The 23048-nt window shown below is 34.6% G+C and overlaps 1 protein-coding gene and 1 non-coding gene across 3 annotated transcripts in view; both read right to left on the bottom strand.

Annotated features, from left to right (window-relative positions):
• Positions 1-23048, bottom strand: part of LOC106662899 (soluble scavenger receptor cysteine-rich domain-containing protein SSC5D-like) — a 279936-nt gene that overhangs the window by 119211 nt on the left and 137677 nt on the right. The gene's annotated exons all lie outside the window — the stretch shown is intronic.
• Positions 20147-20219, bottom strand: Trnay-aua. Its single transcript has one exon. It is a non-coding gene; the product is annotated as a tRNA-Tyr (tRNA).

Genomic DNA, 23048 nt, shown 5'->3' with positions numbered 1-23048 from the left:
ATATATATATATATATAACGTTATTATTTTTTACAATTATTTACGTCTTAAAAATCTGGCATGATGTCAATCTTATAGCTAGATTTCCAATTATCGGCCTGTCAATTGTTTTGGCGTTATCTACTAGAATTTCTGAAGGGCAATATGGCAGTAGAATATGTAGTACATGTGAGAATTGCCCCATGAGATGGCTATGTGTGGGTCTCGTGTGTCCTATTCTTAAATGAGTCATGTATTGAGGATCAAAAAGAAGATCCCCAAGGTTTGACTTGGGGTAAACCTCTCTCATTTTAGCAGTTCTATTTCCATACCGAACTCGTTGCCATGCTAGCCAAATCATTTTTTTTCAAGTGAGACATAAAATACTCATGGGTAGTAAAGCCTGACCGTGTGTCATGTTCTATCGCCCGTTTTGCGACTTTATCCGCTGCTTCATTCCCAACTATTCCGCAGTTCCCAGGTAACCAATGGAAGAGAACCGTTATATTCCTCACTGCAGCGCATTTAAAATGTTCGACACAAGAGGATTGGGGAAATATGTTTTTTCGAATTCAATAGAGCGTTCTGTGAGTCAGTGCAGATCATAAGTTTTAAAACTCTCGAGGTAGCCACTTTCTTAATGCTCTTATCCATTGCATAGAGCTCAGCGGTACTGCTATTGCAGGCATGGGGTAAAGAAAACATATATGGACGGTCTCCACAGACTTTGATACGTCTATATATACATATAAATGTTGTTTCCTCATGCGAAGCCGTAAATTTTAGAAACTCTTGTCGACATACATAACGAGCTGTATTTTCTTTGGGATGATTCGTTAAGCTAAGATTAATCATAGATACTGGTAGCATCCAAAGTGGGGCAAGAATGCGAGACGTAGCGAAGCTATTCACTTACAAAGCATTGTTGGCTGTGGATGACAATAACGTTTATAAAGCCACCCTCCTGAAATGTAAGCACGACGCTGACGCATCGGTTTAAATTGAAAAGCGCAATTGAAAAAAAAAGAAGAAATTGAAAAACAGGAGAAGAAGAAATTAAGAAAAATTGAAAAGAAAACGAAAGATAGAAAAATAAAGAAGAAAAGAAAGAAACTTACAAATGAAATTAAAACCAAAAATTTACAAATACTATTGAAACAGTAATTGTGGGAGACTCACTAATCTCTTCTCGGATCAGGGCTACCATAATGGAGTTATTGTTAATTGATAATGACAAAGGCCGAAAATAAAAATAAAATAAATTTCACAATTGCATTCCTTCAAAATGAAATGTATTTCTTTCTTTTCTTCTTATTTCTTTCTTATTGCTTTTAACCACTCTTTTTTCTACATAATTCACTTTGCAAATACATTTAACAAACCTTAAAATTTTCTTTACCGTATTCATCCGTTCCTATATTGTCAAGACTTTTGACACAGGTCATCGTCATTACTGGTCATAGCTGTGGGGTATTTTTTTTCTTTTTTCGAAAACCCAGAAAGGAAAATAATTACATCAGACCTTTTGAAGTTGAGAAAACAGCTCCTATAAAGGAAATTGCTTAAATTCCATTAGATAAGCTTCGATGAGTTTTTTTCCATTTCGTTCTTCTGCTTGTTTAGTACAATTTACCTTTGTACTCGCCGGCCTGTAATTTAACGATTTAACGATTTCACAACGTGTGATTTATCGATTTCATCTTATCTTTTTGATACGCACGAGTAAAATTAAATTTCATTAATTACTCCAGCATATTTTTGTTTAACTTATTATATATAAATTTTATAGATCTTTATATCTAAAATAACATTTTTTTAAACCTTTAACGACCTAAGTCTTTCTTTTCTTAAGATCTTTTTTTCTATATAATTAACATTTTTATCTATATATATATATATTAGATATATTATGTTTAATATATTGAAATCAAGTGTCTAGAAAAAAATGCGAGAAATTGTGTTGACTACTATATTGGTAAATACGATGCATTTTTTAAAAATAAAATAATAAAAATAAATATTTATTTTAAAATTAATTCAAACATTGATAGAACTGAATAACGAACATAGAAAGAACGTGAAATTGAAATGAACGTAATTAAATTAAAATCTGTAACACCAAGAGCAGTTAAGAAATTTATTACAAATGTGAAAAAAGTGTAAAATGTAGATATGTTTTATTACATCATGGACGTCTTTACCACCTATCGTGGAATATATACACTCAAAGACAAAAAAACCAGACACTCGAATTTTGTTGTTTATTTCGAACAGTATTTTTTCGTTTTATTAATTACAACATACTTATTTTAATGAAAATCAAATTAAAGAAGATCAGAAATTCATGAGTTTAAATAAAATTATTTAATAATGATGGATTGAAAGAAAATTCACCGAAACAACAAAAAATCATATAGAGATGGATTCAATTTTATTTTATTTTTATTTTTTGGCTTTATTTCTTTAATATCTTGCCATTGTAGTAGACATAGCGCACCACTAACTACGCTATTGTTACTGCTATCTTTATATATTTAAATTACTTTTTTTTATGAATTTAAACATCGATTTCTAAATCAATACGTGTTTTGAGGCTATCATTGTTTCAAAGTTGAAGGGATTGTCAACGACGTTACATTCAAAAATTTCTGCCAAGAAAGTTTCTCTGATTTCGTGGTACTCCTCGCAATCGAAAAGTAAATGCTTTAAATCTTCGGGTACATCGGAAGTGGAACAATTGGGGGATTGTCTCGGTTTTATTTTGTGAATGTAGGCTAAATTTATTCGTTCGGATTCGTGTCATTACGGCAAAGAATCCCTTACTACCGTCTACTTGTAAATACCAGGGTGTTTTATTAACATTTTGGAATCCCTTTTCATCAAGATGTTTTGGAAGATCCCTTTTCAGCTGTCCCATAATCAGATTGCCACTTTTTGACCCAGAGTTTATCAACTTTAGCGCATCGAGTTCCGGAAGCTTCAAATTTTGAATGCTGCCGAATTGAGTAGCTCGGCAAATTTGTCCACTGCGTGATTACTCTTTATTCCACTATTCCCTCGTACCCAGCAGAAAACACGGTATTGTTTTGTTTGCTGAGAACGCAAGTTCTTTTAATAATTTTGGCTTCGAGTTGTTGCTAACGTTTTGAATATTAAATTCAGTAATTTTCGTGGTCCGCTTGACCAATTAATATCAAACAATTAATTAAGCTTTTTAGTTGAGATAAAAAAGTCAGTGCTCAAGTGGTAGAGTAGCGGCGTATCAAGCCGAAGGTCGTGGGTTCGAATCCTGCTCGTGACACTGACTTAGTGCATTTAATGAGTTAAAATGAAGTATACTTCACTAAAGCTCTCCGTGGCCATTTCATTTGTCGCCGAGAATCAAATAGATTACACGACATTTGAAAAATGGCAAAAAGGAGGGAAAATTCAAAAGGTGGGGTTGAGATGGGAAGTTAGTGTCCGAGTGGATCGAAGTCACGATAGCTCAAGTGGTAGAGTAGCGGCGTATCTAGCCGAAGATCGTGGGTTCGAATCCCGCTCGTTCCATTGACTTTATTATCTCAACTAAAAACCTTAATTAATTGAATGATATTAGTCAAGCGGACCACGAAAATTAGTGTTTTCTAATAGATCAAATTGAAAATTGTTTACGTAAGTGTCTTTCTAGTGAGGCGAAATGGATTTATGAATATTGATTTAGTGATTACTGACAATAAGGTGAATATTAAGATTGTTGTTAATATAATGATTGCACCCCATAATTTATCAAGGATTAAGTGTAATATCGCATGTGCGAATAAGAAATATGATACCCGTTGGATGCGAACCAGTGTAACTAATAGATCTGATGGAATGAACTTCCCGTCCATTAGGATATAAAGTTCTAATAAATTTAACGTGATAAAAGGATTGTTATTACATATCGATATACTTTTTAAAATCTAGATGAGAATCTAATTTCTTCTATGAAAGAATTCTAATAAAACATGAGTAATGGTTAAGGCTCTAATGGATAGTAGAATGGAAGATAGTAGACAACAAAAACATGAACCATAATCATAATCCAATTCTTCATATCTGCTATTCAATGATGGCATTTCCTGGCTAATTTATGTCAATTTAAATCAAAACTTCCTTGTAGTAAATGAAAAATACATACACTATTGCTGACTATGAGTTATTCATTAGGTCTGAAGTATCTAGGAACTCATCTTATTAAAAGTTTTGTATTAGTCATGCTGATGGTAATACTTTTCCAACTAACGCAATAATTAATCAAATACTCAATTTTCATACACAATCCCAGAATCGATTAATCATTCCACATTTAAAAAATCAACATGGGTCACACAAGAACTAAAGTGTGGGTATTGTGTGTTATTTGCGAAAAATGATTTATACTGAATTAGTCGCTAGAAGTAGTTTGATCTAATTTCGTAATAATACACTTTAAAAGTGGCTAGTTTACATTTCAAATAAACGGCAGTTAAATTCTGTATCGCACTTTTGCCGTCTGATATAATACAGGCCTTGATGTCTGTTAACGCTGATATATATTCAAGGGCTTTTACACTTTAAAATTTATTTAACAATTTATTACCTAGTTTTGTTCTTAATAATGCGTATTATCTCTCCTGGCCTCTCGGAAGGCCTTATGGCATCGAGTAAATAAGCGATCTGATTTCTTCTTGTGGAACAACATCGCATTCTTCAACACGAATGGTTGGATGCTGTTCATCGCATGTTAGAGGCCATTTCAAATTGTTCTATGCAATTCATCTCAGACACATGATGACCAAATTGAGATAATCCCTACATCCTCCAAGGTACGAGTGACAATGCGCGCAACATGCGGTCGATCATAATCATGCATTAATACGAAGTACAGCTTCCATGAGAACTTCCACAATGTGCCTTAAAGCCGTCAAAGAGCCATTCTATAAGATAATCTGTTCGGTACGGGAATGGACGTCGATTCCACCCCATGCCATAACTGTCCGTCTTTGAAAAGGCTATCACACGCATGGCACATAAAGGAAAGCATTCACCATGCCCGTCCCGGTCATCTGATTGCCACAAACCAAACCGGCACTCGTCTGTGAACAGCTCCCCATCGTTCAATTGTCCCATTGACATAGTAATTAGCGAATAGTAGCCTTTCCACTCGATGACTCTCCAGTTGTAGATAACCTGATGCGGGACACCCAGGCTACTCTCTCAAAGCCTTTTGATGACTGTTTTAGAGCCCAGCGTTACATTACGAAGTTTGGAGTTGATTATCTATCAAGAAAGCAATTAAATTGGAAAAAACAATTTAAAAAAACTAATTACCTAATTCGGCAAGGTGGTTCTGAAAAGGATGAAATTGGGCTGATTTTCATGATTTTTAATTTAAAGAGTTTAAAAAGAATTAGTAACGCCCTATCAAACTAAATAATTTTTTTACGAGGGTTCTCAAAAGCAGAGGTCATATAAACCCTCAGGGTGCCGGTGTTTTTGAAAAGGGCCGCTGGATTCGAACCCTGGACCTTTACCTTACAGTGATGAACGCCGTGTCAACGCCTAAACCTTTGCGGCCATCGACGCCCCCAATAACATGTTATTAATGTTATGTTTACGNACATTGAGTATATAGTATAAATAATTATATACAAATAGATCTGTCGGACCACGAGGTAGCATGGAGAGAAACCAGCCAGTTCTGGTTTTATTTAGTTAGGAGGGTTAATTTTGGTGGAACGCTGAGTACTTGGAGCGTTTAGTGTATTCTAATATGATTTGAAAATAAAAATATTAAGATGAATATTTCAACACCGTTAATTTTGGTAGCCTATAAAATTTTGCGGAAAAGTCGTAAATTGCACATCCAACACAATTTTTCTTGTGTTGAATCGGGGTTTTCAATTTGAGCAGTTCAATTCTTAATGACGGAAAAAGAAATATCCATAAAAAAAAGTCTGGCAGATATTAAATGACGGAAAATTCCGTTTTAACGGTCAATTTGCGTTTATGAACGCTGAAATATGGACATGGGATAAGTCTAACTTTAAAACGGGATTTTTTATTTACAAAAGGAAAGTTTATTTTGCCCTTCAGTTTTCATATTATTATATATTTCATATTATCATTTCATACATTTCATTTCATAATGTACATTAAAGTATGAAAGATAATAATTCTCTTTTTTTTTGGTTGGAAAGCCATTTGCCTCTGATTTAGAGCCCATTATGGCACAAATCTACCGCAACTTTTTATTCATGAAGCCACATTTCATTGTCATTATATTTGAAATGCGGTTAACTGCACTTTGCACCACACTAAGAGCGGTGGAGAATCCTTATAATTCCAGGGATTATTGAATAAATGTGTTGTAAAATACACCTGTTTAAAATATACAACATTGTTTCATTGTGCAAAATCTGAACAGCTTAAATACAATATTGGCCTAATGAAAATTCAGATTATCTGGGTTTATTTAATTTATTTAACAATTTCTTCACAATTTAAATTATTATGTTTAAATAAAAGAAATATTTTATTAAACCATTTACGTTTTAGTGATCAATTGACCAAGCTACATCTTTCAAGTAATTATTCTTTCCTTGTAAGGTCTTGGTTGAGAAAAAAAGTCAGTGTCACGAGTGGGATTCGAACCCATGACCTTCCCCTAAATACGCCGCTACTCTACCACTTGAGCTGTCGTAAATTCGATTCCCAACCTCAACCTCGATTATCTCAACCAAGACCTTGGCAAGAATAATTTATTGATTGAAAGAAGTAACGTAGTCAATTGTCTACGAAAACGTAAATGGATTAATATTTAAAAGTAAAAGAAGTATCACTTCTCGAAACAGCTCCCCGTGGCCACTCCACAAGTCGCTGAGAACCCAATCCGATTACACGACATTTGAAAATGGCAAAAAGAGGGAAGGTTCGAACGGTTGTAGGTTGAGATGGAGAGTTGGTGCCCGGGAGGATCGAAGTCATAATAGCTCAAGTGGTAGAGTAGCGGCGTATTTAACCGAAGGTCGTGGGTTCGAATCCCGCTCGTGACACTGACTTTTTTATCTCAACCAAGACCTTACATGGAAAGAATAATTTTATTAAACATTATTATTTTTATCAAAAAGTTATTTTTGGTTTATGCTAGGTTAGGGATATTGGATAGCGATAGGGTCACAAGGCCTACTGCACCTCGGCCTGACTAAAGTCTATTTGTGTTCCTCTGTTTTTATAACTTACGGGCCAGCTTCAGGTTGGTAATCAGCCTCCATCTCTTTCCCAGCATCGTATAGCATCTTGCTTGCGGTTTTTTTTCTCCAAATTGCAAGAACCTGCACATAGACCTGTACAGAAACACAGAATGTGTTCTGCATTCTCCTCCTCTTCCTGGCAGTATCTACACAATGTTTCTTCTGCCTGTAATCCTATCCGGTGCATGTGCTTAATTCTGTGGCAGTGCCCTATCAAGAGACCAACCAGAATCCTGGTTCGGTTGCGGTTGCTTTCTAATAATTATTTTGTTCGTTTTGGGGATGGTCCTTCTATGAATCTCCTCGCCTGGTTCATACCTATGGCATTATTCCACCAGGTGTTGGACTCATTAAGGATTCATTTTAAGATTATCCACTATTGTGGCAGGAAGCCACAGTAGGGTTCAGAACCCAGAGAGTCAAACTTTTCGTTGCCTCTATGCTCCGAGTGTCCAGGGACCCATACCAGGGTCAGGTTGGTGTCGCTAACTTCCGTGAAGGAAGGTCCCATGCAGTTCCGCACACTCTTTGCTCTCGCCAGGGCATGAGGTTAGTGCTGCCTGGCTGACAGAGAAATGGCTATCTTCCGGAAATGTATTCCTAGCCTTTTTATTTCTCTGGCGCACTGTTCAATCTCTATGATTGGAAAACTGTAGCATGTTTACCTAGGTTTACCGTCAGTTCGGTATTTGGATTCATCCCCATCAGTTTGCCTTTAGCGGTGTTCCTTCGGCCCATTCTTCCCTTTCTAATATCAATACGCTGTACTTTTTAGTCAAATTGTACTTTGGAGTATTGCCATCAATTGGCATGCCTAGAATGGCATCTGCCTTTCTCTCATTCATCAGTTTTCATAGTTTATTTACATGGCCTATTCTTGCTATTCTTTTCTATTTTATAGTAAATCCTTAATTTTTTAGTTTACGATATTTTTAAATAAAATTATAAATGAGCTAAAAATACTTATTACTAATTACTTATTAATACTTATAAATAAATAAATCAAGTGCCAATTATCAAGCAGCCACAATAAATTTTAGCTCGTTTTTAATTTTGTTTAAAAATATTGTAAGCTAAAAAATATAAAAATACAGCACTAAAAGTAACAATTATAAAAGTTGTTTTTATCTTTAAACTAGATTCTTAATTTAACCAACATATGCCAAATTAATTAATATAACTAAATTAGTCTTCAGTTGTTGGTTTGAAATGATTATTTTTAATTACTGTAATGTCACTTTGACAAATGGAAAACTATTTTATCTCTAAGTTTGCAACTGCGTGAGCAGCTTTGTAATTAGGCTTTCCTCTTGGACATAAAGTGGAGCAGACGGCTTAAATTGCTGTAGACAGCCATCAGGTAATGGGCACACTACATCCGACCAACCCATTTCTAGAAAATAATTTAAAATATCAGAGAATGATTGAATTGAATTGTCTATTGCAAAATGGATAAAAAAATTATATCCTTTCAAATAAACCTAAATTCTAATCGGAAAACTGTAAATTTTTCCTCTGTTAAATAAAGTTCAGAAACAACTGTTTTTTATGATAAAGACGTGCTCCTAATCAAAAAATATTCCCACTTTTATCTTTTGAGTTGAAAAAGTGGAGGAAAGACTGAATGAAGAAAAATGTACTCAATGAACGTTCATATTGAAAACATAGTCTTGCCCTCTACTGTACATCAACAAAGAGATACCAACTTCCATTTAAGTCAAATACCAAGTTTATACCTAGACAGTAGACTGACGTGGAACACAAGACTTAAAAGACAACAACTTAACAGTAGTTTTGGACAACGAAGGACCGAAATTCGAATTGATCTGCAACACTAAACTAACCTTATACAAGACTTGCAACCACTCTGCATATACGGAGTAAAACTGTGGGGCTCTGCCAAGCGATCCAAAACCCAATGCATCCAATTCGTTCAATTAGAAAGTCTTCAGTTAAATCGTCGTTCCTTAGTTCGTTATGAGTATGACTGTCCATAACGATCTCAGAATTCTTCTTGTCAAGGAACTGATACGTTCCCGATTCCAAAAATGTCACACCAACCTCTTGATCCAACCTCACTCAACTGCTCAAGCCCACATTCCCATTCCGAGAAGCCGCTACGTCGCATTAATCGTCTATGGCTTCGGGACCTCCTTGTTCCTTGATCCCTCACACGTAGGCTCTCGTAGCATGTGTGCCTCTGGTGGATGGAAACTGGAATTAGTTCAGTACTGCGACCATTTGCAAAAATGTTTTTGTAATCACATTTGTAATATGTACGAATATGTGTATGGTACAAATAAAAGACTATTTTGTTGCTTTTCACAACATAATATGAACAGATTATTTGGATTATATGTTTTACTCAACTTTCGTTTTATAAAATACAAAATCATTCGTTTAAAGATTTTTACAAAAATGTATATTCCATTATTTACTGATATATTAAATAATAATAAAATTATCTTTTTTTTGTTGAACCTCATGCATTAATATAAGTAATAAAAAACAAAACATTTTGTATAAATTAATTAATTAAGGCTTTAAGTTGAGATAAAAAAGTCAGTGTCACGAGCGGGATTCGAACCCACGATCTTCGGCTAGAAACGCCGCTGCTCTACCACTAACTTCCCATCTCAACCCCACCTTTTGAATTTTCCCTCCTTTTTGGTGAGATCGTGAGTTCGAATCCCGCTCGTGACACTGACTTTGTTATCTCAACTTAAAACCTTAATTAATTGAAAGATATTAATTGGTAAATCGGACCAGGAAACTAGTGAATTTAATAAGTTTAAATGAAATATATCTTCACTAAATCTCTCCATGGCCATTTCATTTGTCGCCGAGAATCAAATAGATTACACGACATTTGAAAAATGGCAAAAAAGAGGGAAAATTCAAAAGATGTGGTTGACGTGGGAAGTTAGTGTCCGAGTGGATCGAAGTCACGACAACTCCAGTGGTAGAGCAGCGGCGTATCTAGCCGAAGATCGTGGGTTCGAATCCCGCTCGTGACACTGACTTTTTTATCTCAACTTAAAACCTTAATTAATTGAAAGATATTACGATAATTGGTCAAGCGGACCACGAAACTAGTGAATTTAATTTTGTATAACGTTTCTTTAAGCATTTCTGTTTTAAAATTAATTAAAAGTAAAATCATCATTATTTTTTTATAGTATAATAACTCGGATAGGGGTGTCGGTGGCCGCAGCAGTTAAGGAGTTGACACGGCGTTCTTCACTGTAATGTAATGGTCCTGAGTTCGAATCCAGCGGCCCCGAATGGCACTGAGAGTTGATGTGACCTCTGCTGTCGCGAACTACCGGAGGCGGGAATAAATGGCAAATTGTTATTCTACCTTCTGCCATATAAGCATATAATTAGCAAACCTTTTTGGAAACTATTTTATTAATAGCATCTCTTATTTTCAGGGTGTTTCTCAATGTACAATTATATTAATAAAGATTAAATTATTAAGCACGATTCCACTTTTTTACTAATTGAACAAATGTGCACAGTAAAGTCAATCTTTATGTTATGAATATTCTATCTTGACGTAAAATTAATAAAAATTATAATTTCCCGATGCCGTTCATCTGTTTGTCGATATATTGTTAATATTTGCCAATTATTTATATAAACATAAAAACCGTATTTATATCTGATTTATTTAAAATTAAATTCGTTTTTGCTGTGAAGCTTTTATTTTTTATGACTCACGTTCAGCAATACAGCGATTGGGTGCTTGTTTTCAACATTATGGACAGCGGTCGTTACATAGCATAAATGCTTGTAGCAAGCTTTAAGCATTAAAAAATATGACAAAATTAAATATAACATCTTTCGCTATTGTAGGTTTCTGAATAAAACATCATTTTGTTAGTCACGTATTTTCGTGATGGGATTTCAACTTGGCGTAACCGGATGAATTTGGGAAGGTGGAAGTTATAACAAATGTCCTTTTTACCTTTTAATATTATCGTTTTACCGGGGTAAATTTGCCGGACTTGAACACATATTTGCTGGAAGAGGTTTTGAGATTGGTGAACGGTATGTGGAAGGACCGAGGCAATAAAAGGTCCTTTGTAAGTTCCGCGGGGTCGCACTCCTGTCGATATGAACTGACATGTGACGACATTCCAATTTTCTAAATGAAATACTTGGTTCTCTCGAACTCATACAAGTCGATAATGAAATACACCTACCACGCAAAAGTAGAATTGCAAAAAAAGTCCTTTTTGTTTAGATAATTTTCTCCATTTTTTCATTAACAGATAAATTCCCTCATTTACTTTAGCTGTAACTATTTTGATATTACTCTTTAGAAAAAAATGTTATACATTTATGTTTTGTAGCATAATGAATTACGATTTTAAGTTGAGATAAAAAATCAGTAGAGTAGCGGCGTATCAAGCCGAAAGTCGTGGGTTCGAATCCAACTCGTGAAACTGACTTTTTTATCTCAACTTAAAACCTTAATAATTGAATGGTATTAATTGTGTGGACCTCGAAAAATAGCGAATTTATACCATAATATTTTTCTACTTTTTTATAGGTTGGGAAATTTATATATTCTTACGGGAATTAAATGTAAAGATTAAATAATAAATGTAAATGTAAAGATCAAATAATAAGTATTATAATATTTAAATTTTTATTTTTATTTTGTACAGTACAAATTTTCATTTTTAGATTTAATTATTTTACTCTCAATTTTCAAATTTATTTTTTCTAGTTAGCAAGAAACCCGAGATGCTACAAAGTTAAATTCCTTTGACGGATTTTTTCTTAAGGTCTGCGGGATAGACCTAACCTCGCTATTTTCATCTGTTTGACGCCTTTTCGACTTCTCGACTTCTTCAGTTGGGACATTTTATTTCGTCAACGCTTTTTTACATACGCAAAAAGTACCTAAGTTGATGAAAAACCTAGACACGTCTGTCAGACCGACAAAGCAAAAATAATAGACCAACATGTTCGGAAATAACCAAGCTACATTAAAAATTAAATAGCAAAATTTATTAAAATTGTAACAAGTTATCACAAACTAAAATGTTCAACAGAAAATGCCGACCTACCGCTAGAAATTGCGAATTGGCTAAATACATCCGACAGACACACAAGTGAGACAAGTACAACAACCTGGAAAATCGATATGATCAAGCAACTTTCAGAACGTCTGTTAAGCTAAAATATTGTACTAATTAAATAGTCGAATTAAGTCTACCAGGCCTTCGATCGAGTTTGGCACCCGGGCTTGTTGTTCTCGCTCAAAGACATCCCTCAGCCTACTACCAAATCCTTCGAAGCTACCTCACTGGCCGGTACTTCCGAGTCATTGAAGGATCGACATCTACCCCAAACCACCTTCTCCTTGCTGGTGTTCCGCAGGGCAGTGTTCTGGCGCCCGTACTGTTCCAAGTGTACAAGGCCCACATCCCATCCCATCCTTAAACTACCACTCTAACCTTTGCAGACGATACATCCTTTCAAGCAATTCTGATCCAGTCATTTCCACTCGAAACGTTCAAGCACACCTACTACTTGAATCATGGTGTAAAAAAAAGACTCAAATTCAACCCAGAAAAATCCACCCATATAACCTTCACCCTCCGCAAAAAGATCCCTCCTCCAGTCTACTTCAATCAAATACCCCTCCCAATTGCGGACAAGGTGCGCTACCTACGACTATACATTGACAAATGTCTGACGTGAAATACCCACACACGACTGAAACGTTACAGAGCACTTTCACGACTTCTTGACAGACGTTCTAACCTACCTCTCTTAAACAACTTTATATCACTAATAATATAACTACTTTATATCACCCTAGTGAAGCCAATATGGACTTATGGACAGGAAGTGGGGGGTTCGGCCAAACATTCGAATATCCTACGCATCCAAAGAGCCCAATCCTCAGAAAAATCCTTAATGCTCCCTTTTATGTGTCCAACGACACTACCCATATAGACCTAGATATTCCTTTTGTCCAAGATGTAATCCACTCCCGTTACCAAAAATTTTTCACAAACCTCTCAACCACTATAAATGCTCAAATTCAAATCCTCTCATCCCGACGAATTCCTTCCAACCCTCTTCGCAGACTAAAAAGACGATGGCCACGGTATCTTCTATTCAGTGACATTTGAATAAAGAATAGTTAGGATTACTACCAGTGGGTAGTTTCTCCACTCTTGTTTTCTTAATTACTTATTCATGTACTAGGTACCAAAATAGTTGTAATATACAATAAAAAGCAAAAAAAAGCTACAACTTGGTTTAGCGTTTAAATTTAAAAGGATTCGGCCTTGTTCGGCCTTACGCACCGCGACCGATATTGTTCCATTATACAGTCGTCAATATTAAATAGTTTTCGTTATGTTTAAGACTTTTAATCAGACCACAAAGCACCTTTCGGTCCCCGGTTTAACCTGTGCCAGGAGTAAGATTATCCACCTGAATACCAACAAAATTTCCTTGTTGGTTTCTTCTTAAACATACATATGTGCACAGGCTGCTTCCGCTGTTGTGACGTTTTGCATATGCCTCAAGATTCTGCAATTAAACAAACATTCTAGTCCCAACAGGTTCCAGCCGTCATGACGTTAGTATCAAGGGTGATCCTCGGATGAATGATTTTTCATGTCTGTACTGGAATTCAAACCCATGGAACCATCTTCTTCTAAACTTATTTTCTGTTGGATCTACCTTTTTGGATATTTGGTTTGCCGCAAAAGATTCAGAACCTATAGGTGTCTTCATCAAATTTTACTTCGTCAGTTTATCGGCTTCCTCGTTACATTGATACTTATATGTCACATTATATAAAACATAGTAAATTGCATTTTACTTATAAACACAAAAAATTATAAATAACTTGATAGTAAGATGACAATTCGTCTCATTTTACTTAGATTATATTGGCTAAAATTATCGTTGACAGTTTGATTGATATGATAATCACTTTGCGGTAAAGGCCCCGGGTTCGAATCTAATCTTACTGCCTTCGAACCCGATATACTTGCAAATGGGCTTTTTTCAAAATCCTGGCACCTCGAGTGCCGGGCATAACGACGGTATATAACCTAGCACTTAACAATTATCTCGTAAAAAATTATCATTTTGCAAAAATCCGGATTTACAAGATGGTTTGCGTTTATAAAACTGTCTGTGTTCAAAGGTTAAAAATTATCGTTTAAAAATGTTTCTGATTTTTGTACAAACTTGTCAATACGCAAATTCATCATTATGAATATATAAAGTTGCATGAAACTCATTTGAAATTTATTATATAGAGTTTATAAGAAAGTACTTTTTTTTTATTCCAATTATTTTAGTACATAGTTTTATTAATAACCCCTTTCATACTTTAACTAATTTCATTACGACTTCCTAGTTGAAAGCATTAATTATGTTTTAATCCTTCCACTGCAGAGTTGCAGAAAAAAATTGAAAAATTTTCTATAAGACAATATGTACTATCATTTTTAATTAGCACGTGTTTATTATCATAAAATGACATGTTTTCAAAAAAGACATAATTTATTTCTATACTGAACAAACTTAGTTCGACTTGGTCGATGTTTTTCCTACAAAGAATTTTGTACAAGAGTTTTTAACAATCTACTTGATTTTTTGCATAACATAGAAAAAACTCTTTTCTATGGTAACTCTTGTAACTAGGTGAACCCTCTTACATCGACGTCCTCACCGTTCGAACAAAAGATTTTTTTTATTATTCTTTGTCACAAACTATCATATCTTTAAACAATTGGCCTTTAAAATTTTTTTTTCGTCTAAGCCCAGAATGTTGTCTTCTACTTTTTACTTATAAAAGAAATGCACAGCATATTCCAGTTATATAATATTCCTAGATGTTTCTAGTTTTTCTTTTAAATTTCGCCATATTATATTTACCATTTATATTAAAAATTATTGAATTGTTTAATGATTTATTTTGCTTTTCTAGCCTATTTCTTTTTCTTGCACATAAAAACCAATTGTTTGTTTTCCATTTGGGGAGTAAACATTTCTCAATTCGGTCTAATCAACTTAGATAATGAAGTATAGAGAAGTGTTATGTCAAGTGAATCTTCGTTCCTTTGAATCACCGGTTCGAATTGTCGAAGGCAGATAAAATTGTCCGACACGATTCGCGATTATCAATATTAATTGAAAATTTTACGCCGATTTTTTTCTTTTCATTTTAACTCTTAATTGAGTTAATATAAAAAGAATTCACGAGAAAAAGAAAATGAAAACAAAGTCATAACGCTTTCTGGTCTTTTCTTTTCCTTTTCTTGTCTTTCTTGCGTTTTGATCCCACTAAATTCTTTTCCCCTTTCTCCAGCCAAGTTATGACGTTATGTGATATAACGGTAATAGTCTCTCTTATTTCTTTATCCTATTACTGCCTCTCATCTCTGGACCTCGTCAATTGTGAGAAAAAATAACATAAATAACAAACACAAATGCACTTCAACAAAGGAGCAAGATAAAACATGATCTGGTTAGCGTTCACACTACCCCAGAGTTCTCGAAATCCTCGGAGTAATTTGGGATAAGCCTCCACATTGCGCTAATAAATTAATTACATTCACATCCCTCATGATTGTTAAATTGAATTGTACGTTCTCTGACTGATATCTATTAAAGGGTAATTCCAAATTTCTTAACTTCTGTAAGTTAAGTTTTTGAATTAATTAAGGTTATTGGTTGAGTGAAAAAAAGTTAATGGCACGAGCGGGATTCGAACCCAAGATCTTCGGCTAGATACGCCGCTGCTCTACCACTCGATCCACTCGGACACCAACTTCCCATCTCAACTGCACCTTTTGAATTTTCCCTCCTTTTTGCCATTTTTCAAATGTCGTGTTATCGGATTGGATTCTCGACGACAAATGAAATGGCAAAAAGGAGGGAAAACTCAAAAGGTGGGGTTGAGATGGGAAGTTGGTGTTCGAGTGGATCGAGGTCACGATAGCTCAAGAGGTAGAGCAGCGGCGTATCAAGCCGAAGATCGTTGGTTCGAATCCCGCTCGTGCCATTAACTTTTTTTCATCTCAACTAAAAACCTTAATTAATTGTTATGATTTAATTGGTCAAGCGGACCACGAAATTGGTGATTTTAAATAAATTTTAGATTTGGTTTAAATAAATTAAGATTTATCAGAAGTTTAGTATAAACTTTATTTTCAAAAAATCTTTTTATGTAAAGTTTTTCGTTGAAATAAAAAAAGTTAGTGCCACGAGCGGGAGTCAATCCCACGACCTTCGGCTAAATACGCCGCTGCTCTACATTCACGATCACGAGAGTTCAAGCGGTAGAGCAGAAGCGTATTTAGCCGAAGGTCGTGGGTTCGAATCCCGCTCGTGACACTGACTTTTTCATTTCAACCAAAAACCTTACATAAAAAGATTAATTAATTGAAAAGTAATTTGGTCAATAGGCCACTAAATATAATGGATTTATTTTCAACCCGCAACTTCCGGATAATACCTTTTACAACCGTCTTTAAATTGACGAATGAATAAGAAATTTATACATGTTCTAAACATATAATGTCTAATAAAACCGTTTTGATGTTTTATCTCTAGAAAATATGTACAATTCGTTATTTTCAAACAGATTTACCAAATGGTAGAATATGCGGAGAAATTTGAAACAACAAAAAGATCCAATGAACACCACAATCGGTCATTGATCAAAAAGAAAAGTTTATAGTGTTAATTGAAAAAATTATTCTTCATCCAAGGTCAATTCCTCGAACAGTCCACGTTCACATTACAAGCAGGTGGACAGGTGAGGACAGGAAGTGAGATTGTGTAATATTGAAAGATTATAAGGACAAACGCACTGCACAAAATCACTAGTTTAATAATTTAGACGCTGTATTCGTAGACATTTTCAAACTAGTAGAATTTGTTTTCTTAGTACTTGGTTGTATTGTGAAACGAAAAGGGCTTACTCCAAAAATTGAAGAATCTGCCTGAAGAATTTTTTGTTTAAACATTGTTGGGTTATACAAAGAAATCGTCAATAAGAGTTTCGTTATCACAAATATTACAGAATAAGTACGATATACATGGCAACATAATAATCCTAAACACGTATATATTTCCCGAGTGGAACTGTTTTCCGTCCTTTGTGGCTTATTGGCCTCATGGGAGCGACATACCATCGAAAGGCTGCCCTTCAGCGAATCTCTCGGGAGGCATCATCTCTCAGGGAAGCGTTTAGTCATCGCTGCTTTTTTTTGTCTGTACCATACACTTGTCATAAACGGAAAGTTAATTTTTTACAACAAAAAAAATTATTGACAAAATTCTGCAAAGCATCCCACAGCGGCCACAACTCATTTCTGCCCAACGCTGACAATCTGGTGTAAAAAAAATCAATACTTATTAAGATTTATAATTGGTAGAACATTATGTAATGTCTTAATACGCTCTGTGTCGTGAAATTGTACAACACAAATAATTCGATATAATTTAACGAATAGTAAATAAATATGTACACAATTGTAAGGATTACATTTGCATTAACGAATAGATCAATCGTCATATAATTGTAAACAAATATGTTAATTCAGTTTAATTATTTTTAAAAAAAACTAAAAGCAGTTTAGAACGAGTAATATAATTCTAAAACATTCTACCACAAGAATGCTAGTAAATAAAGTTATTTGGCTCAAAATTTCTACCGCACGAACGCACAGGGTTGGTAGAGTGCCAGAATGGTTACAATAATTGTTGAAGGTCTCGTTTTAACTTTGGTTCAAACAGATTTAATTTAAATGTGGCCTGAGAATGTGTGGAATGCAAGAAGTATGTCGGCGAATCTGGCATCTGAGGAGTTGGATATAAATTCATGTCATTTAAGATAACTTAAATAATTTAACTATGCAAAGTTATGTGCCTTTTTTCGTTAATGCAAATGAACATTTAAGCAAAAACTTATAAGTGAAATATTTAATGACAAAGGTAATATTTAATTATGATTATTAAAATATTTAATAACAATAATAATTGGTACAAAAGTTATCTGTCGAAGATAAAAACGGCAGATTAATGACTCGTTTTGCTTTTATAGAGTGGTACTAACCTTTTTACCCTTTTTATATTAAAAATAAAGAAAATCAGTTCAATTTCATCCTTTTCAGATACTTCTTGTCGAGCGAGTTAATTGAGTTTTTAAATAGTTTTCTTTTTTGCTTAAAACCATGTTTTTAATTCGCGAAGATATCGCGCGGGTTGATGCTTTGACCAACTGCAAGGTCCGTTACATAGCCCAATTGCTAGTGACGTGCGATACTCGAAAATATTCGATACTGGTATCGAAAGAAATTATTCGATTCTAAGGAGTACTTACTCACATGAGTACTTTTTCGTTTATTCATAAAGATCAACTTACTTTTGTTGACTTTGTTTAAAATACGCTCATGAGTTAAAATAATCAAGAAAATGCAGTTTTTTTTTTTTCATTTTTAAGTATTTTTTCTTACAGTGTGCACGTACGTAAGAAGAAGGGAAAGCTACCAACGCATTTTAATATAATTGATATTTTAAATTTTAACATAATTTTATCGTTATCGAGTTTTGAGAAAATTGATCAACGGGTGTTTGGTTTTCAAATGTTTGAAAAGATAAGACGTATTCCCGCTGTATTCTCCAGAGATTACAAGATGCAACGATTCAGTTTGCTTAGTAAAATAACCTCATGCCTTACTTTTGGGAGGAGACATGATTTTTGAAAAATGGCAAAAAGGAGGGGAAATTCAAAAGGTGGGGTTGAGATTGGAAGTTTGTGTCCGAGTGGTTCGAAGTCAGGATAGCTCAGTGGTAGAGTAGCGGCGTATCTAGCCGAAGGTCGTGGGTTCGAATCCTGCTCGTGCCATTGACTTTTTTATCTCAACTAAAAACCTTAATTAATTGTAATATATTTGGTAATATTAGATTATGTACCGTGGGGCATCGGTGGCCGTAACAGTTTAGGCGTTGACACGGCACTCATCACTGTAAGGCAAAGTTCCCTAGTTCGAACCCAGCAACCCTTCAATCGAATCCGATATAATTGCCAATGGGCTTTTTTTCAGAAATACTGCCTCCCCGAGGGTTCATCAGTAATCACTGATCGTTTGATAGTAGCCACTGCAGAAATTACTGATAAGAACATCGAACGGATTTACTTCTTATAACCAATAGTTCTTATATCAAGTAGTTAACTTGAAAACTGAGAATGCAGATACATGCCATGTTCCTAATTCTTATGGACATAGAAATGAAAATAATGTTTAATGTTTGAGATGAAACAAACCTTTTTCTTGGAAAACTTAATCCAGATTTTCTCATAAGTGATTTATGTCCCCAGAAATCTGTTTATTTGTTATCTCTGATGGCGGTCATAATCGTGTTCTTATTAACGATTAAATTCACTAATTTTGTGGTCCGCTTGACCAATTAATATTATAATAATTAATAAGCGCATTAAAATATTATAATTAATTAAAGTTTTTAGTTGAGATAAAAAAGTCAATGGCACGAGCGGGATTCGAACCCACGACCTTCGGCTTGATTCTCGACGACAAATGAAATGACCACGGAGAGCTTTAGTGAAGTTTATTTCATTTTAAATCATTAAATTCACTAATTTCGTGGTCCGCTTGACCAATTAATATATTACAATTAATTAAGGTTTTCTAATTGATATATGTATATGTATATATATATTTTTTTTTTTGCCTTATGATCTATGCATTTTTTTTTTTGGTGGGGGGGTTATCGTGAAAAAAAGGGCCAGAGGCGACGGTGGGAATCGAACCCACGAACGCGGCGTCTATGAGCCGAGAGTCTCTCACGCTAACCACTCGGCTACCGCGGTCCCCTAGTTGAGATAAAAAAGTCAATGGCACGAGCGGGATTCGAACCCACGATCTTCGGCTTTATACGCCGCTGCTCAACCACTTGAGCTATCGTGACCTCGATCCACTCGGACAGTAACTTCTCATCTCAATCCCACCTTTTGAATTTTCCTTCCTTTTTGCCATTTTTCAAATGTCGTGTAATCTATTTGATTATCGGCGACAAATGAAACGGCCACGGAGAGCTTTAGTGAGGTATACTTCATTTTAAATCATTAAATGCACTAATTTCGTGGTCCGCTTGACCAATTAATACATTATAATTAATTAAGGATTTTATTTGAGATAAAAAAGTCAATGGCACGAGCGGGATTCGAACCCACGATCTTCGGCTTGATACGCCGCTGCTCTACCACTTGAGCTATCGTGACCTCGATCCACTCGGACACTAATTTTTTTCCCTCCTTTTTGCCATTTTTCATCCGAATCCCGCTCGTGCCATTGCCTTAATTAATTATATCTTATTAACGATGTTCTTACATCCGGAATTTTTATATATTAAATTCGATGAAAATGGGTCTTGAACTAGCATTTCCGTACTTTTAAACGATATCTTTTTACAACCGGAGTTCTTATAAATGATTTCTACAGGATGTCGTTTTCATCTATTATCTCAACTGCATAAAATAAAGCACTATCAACGTGATAGAACATTTTTTGCCCAAATTGATAGTTTCGTGAAAATAGCTAGTGGTTGACGTTATGTAAAAGACAGTTAATATAACTGTGCATGAGGAATGAGAAGGAGAAATCTGCGGGGGATGCCCCTATCTGAGAAGTTCAGTTAGATTCATGTCAAGATAACAGAACATGCACGCGACTTTATTTTTCCAAAAACGACAAAACCATAATTGAAGATAGCACGTAATGTCTATTTAACGGTTAATTATTGTTTATTTTCATTATTATAGTAGAGTATTGCGATAGGTCCAAAATGCAAATTTATTTAAACTTCATTACAGAATCTTTCGAATCTGCACTTATACAACAACCTTTCCACAAAAAAATTGCGATAAGTGATTCGATTTTAATGGAACAATTTTTCCTTTTAACAATGTTTATCTTTGTGCTTGTGATAATATCTCAATAAAATTAAACAGCGTTAATGATAAGGTGGACGTTATATTAAATATTGATCTACATAGAAAAAAGGTTGCATTAAGGTTTTGTGATCCAGGCTAAGGTTTATATTTTTTTTACAAGAGTTTAAATCAAAAATAGTAATATTTAGAAAAACGAATTTGTCCTAGCAAGGACAAGATTTGCAGTAGATAAGTCTTTAATTCATTAGGTTCATCGTCTATCCTACACGTCCCAATTTATTAACTTGCACTAAACTAAACTACACAACCGGGAAATAAAATTCTATCTGTTTTACGTGCTGCAACTCTGCAGAACGCAATTACTAAAAACGATAGTCCAGGCCACGTTCGAGGCGTCGACAGCAATTAAACACAAAGTAAACATTAAACTTTTTTTTGGGGTCAGCGAATGGCAAAGGTCATAATCGACACGCTAGAAAATTTAAATGCGGGGGTTAGTGTTTCTTCGTTTTGTTTTTCCATTACCCCTTCTTTTTTACCATTTTTTTAAAATCTCCTTTATATTTTTATGCGTGTGCGTGCGAGCGTATATGCAACACCCACGTCCACACGCAGGAGCGGGGAGGGAGGACGGCCTCACTATTTCCCTCCAGATCTTTCGCTCTTTTCTAGCTCTGAGGAACACAAAGTAAATTAACAGAATTTGTCTGTTTAAACTAAAACGTAATAATGTCTTGAAAAATTCTGCCACAAATTGAAAAAGGTATAAAGCATAAAGTGAAAGGAAAATTAAGAGTGAAAAAAGGTATAAACTACATCAATAAGTTTTTTTTTATTATTATTATATTCAAAATAATATTTTAGTATATTTCTTATTGTTGTTCACAACAAATTACAAAATTTGTTTTCTAGTTTAAACCGAAGAAAAGTTTTTTAGAGTGACAAATTCAATTTACATTCATTACTCAAAAGTTGAATTTTGTCCGAAGTTATATTAGCGAACAATTAAAGTGGGACATTTCAAGTTGAGTTTAAGCTCAGCTTAGATGTCCCAGGTGTAAGTATTAGTATTACTTCCAAACATGATAAATATACACCGGATTCTAGAATTACGAGAAGTACCATCTGTGACAATCATCATTCATTATCCCATTATAGTTTTGATTATTTTTTTTATTCAAAAACGACTTTTAGTTTAAATATATCCAATATTGCAGCTTGAACGTTTCTCTGGTTTGTGACATATTTATCACCTGATATCAATCCACGAACCATTGCAAAAGTAGGATAGAAATTATATAAATTGATTTTATTAGTTCAAATATATTATTATATTTAACTTGTCACTTCTCAGAGAAGTCGTGTTCGGCCATGTTTGCCTTAATTTTATTTGGCAAAGAGCGAGGATGCAGTCCCAGTTCCCGCTAAAGGTTAAGCTGCATATCTTGAACGCGGTCGCACGTTCTATCCTGTTTATTTAGAAATTGTGAGATGCAGTCTGGTGTGATGTACGTTTCAGAAAAACATTTTCTTTATCGTGCCAACGTTTCGATCTTTATTGAGATCATCATCAGGGCCTGGGATTTACAAACATTGTTTACATTTGACAAATACATTTAGGATGTGGAAAAGTGAATTTATACAATGCAAAATATATTTTTTTATATTTAATCAAAGTATTTCTAATCACCACACACGTATTATGTTTTGATGAAGTCGTGAGAAACAGTATGGAATGAAGTATTTTAGAAAATCACCATTTTCATTTTTTCCCGACGTTTCTGTCTTTATTCGGGTCATCTTCAGTGCCTGGGTGAATTACAAAACGTATGTTGATGGTAAAA

This window comes from Cimex lectularius, unplaced genomic scaffold (assembly GCF_000648675.2).
Source record: "Cimex lectularius strain Harlan isolate CLEC.00 unplaced genomic scaffold, Clec_2.1 scaffold84, whole genome shotgun sequence".
Taxonomy (NCBI): Eukaryota; Metazoa; Arthropoda; class Insecta; order Hemiptera; family Cimicidae; genus Cimex; species Cimex lectularius.
This window is presented reverse-complemented; position numbering and strand designations above follow the sequence as displayed.